At 45.8% G+C, this 1,774-nt stretch overlaps 1 pseudogene; it reads left to right on the top strand.

Moving 5' to 3' along the window:
* LOC111823000 overlaps window positions 1–1,774 on the top strand; it is a 34,763-nt pseudogene that overhangs the window by 15,030 nt on the left and 17,959 nt on the right.

Raw genomic sequence — 1,774 nt, forward strand, 5'->3', positions numbered from 1 at the left:
CACACAAACATCTTTTCTTTGTAATAAAGGTCATCCTTTGGTTTAGTAAAAGTGAAGGGCAATAACAACCCATTGCACTGATACAAATGAAATTTGTCATGTCAGAGTAAATAAAAGTATTTAAAATTCTTATGTGCCTGGCTGGAATTTCTCAGTGGTTACAGTGTTGGCTGGTGCATGGAAAGGTCAAGGACACTTACAGAGTTGCAGGTTTGATTACCACCCAGATATGGGTACCTGTATCAGACAACAAATTGATGTGTCTCTCTCACATTCATCTCTCTCTCTCTCTCTCTCTCTCTCTCTCTCTCTCTCTCTCTCTCTTCCCCTCCCTCCCTTCTACTCTGTTTAAAAATCAATGGCAAAAATATTCTTGAGTGAGGATTAACAAAAAAATTAAAATAAATAATCTATTTTAATAAAAGCGTAATATGGCAATAGTTATGTCCTTCTGGACATCTTTCCGATGAAGCCGCAGAGGCATGGACTGAGGCAGAGGCAATTAGGAGCAATGAGCCAGGCAGGCAAGCAGGGATGATTAGGCAGGCAGTCAAGTGGTTAGAGGCGATCAGGCAGGTAGAGTGTTAGTGGTGATCAGGCAGGCAGTGAGTGGTTAGGGATGATCAGGCAGGCAGACAGAGTGGTTAGGGGCAATCCGGCAGGCAGGTGAATGATTAGGGGTGATGAGGCAGGCAGGCAGAGTGGTTAAGGGTGATCAGGCAGACAAGAAGGTGAACAGTTAGGAGCTAGCAGTCCCAGATTGTGAGAGGGGTCCCAAATTGTGAGAGGGTGCAGGTCGGGCTGAGGGACCCTCCCCGTGTATGAATTTCATGCACCGGACCTCTAGTATTGTTATAAATAGCCTTTTTTACCAGGTCACCATGCTCCTTGCCTTGTCTCTCCACCTTTTCTTTTTTATCCTTTTATATCTGTTCTTGCCCCATCCTTCATTTCTACACAATTAGCAACATTTATTCCTACCATTCTTACTCTGCCCCCTTTCATCTTTCCAATCAGGCAGAGGTCAGTGAGCAGCAGAAGCCTCAGATCAGAACAGATAGGAGCAGGGGAGCAGCTACAATGGCTTCAGGAATCCTGGTGAACGTAAAGGAGGAGGTAACATGCCCCATCTGCCTGGAGCTCCTAACAGAACCCATGAGCCTGGACTGTGGGCACACATTTTGCCAAGCCTGCATCACTGCAAACAACAGGGAGTCCATGATCGGCCAAGGAGAGAGCAGCTGCCCTGTGTGCAGGATCAGTTACCAGCCTGAGAACCTGCGTCCCAATCGACATGTGGCCAACATTGTGGAGGCGCTTAGGGAGGTCAAGTTGAGTCCACAGGAGGAGCAAGAGAGAGATCTCTGTGTGGACCATGGAGAAAAACTTTTGCTTTTCTGCAACGAAGATAAGAAGATCATTTGCTGGCTTTGCGAGCGGTCTCCAGAGCACCGTGGTCACCAAATATTCCTCGTGGAGGAGATTGCCCAGAAGAATAAGGTAACAGACCAGGGTGTAGGAAAGACAGGGCAGAAAATAGCACTTGATGGGAAACCTCAACTTTTGTATTTGACTGTAATTTTCTTGCCACCACAGTCCTGAGGCCTGTGATCACTTTTTTTCCTATGTTCACCTTCCAAGGCCTGAAGGACATTTATATACAATCTACACAATTACAAATGATGAGCAGACTGTAAAGGAGAAATAGATATTTTCAGACCTTGTGCTAATAGGTAGAGGTTTGGGGCAAAGCAAAGCTGTCATCATCCCTTTA

Source organism: Myotis lucifugus, unplaced genomic scaffold, assembly GCF_000147115.1.
Source record: "Myotis lucifugus unplaced genomic scaffold, Myoluc2.0 scaffold_138, whole genome shotgun sequence".
Classification (NCBI taxonomy): Eukaryota; Metazoa; Chordata; class Mammalia; order Chiroptera; family Vespertilionidae; genus Myotis; species Myotis lucifugus.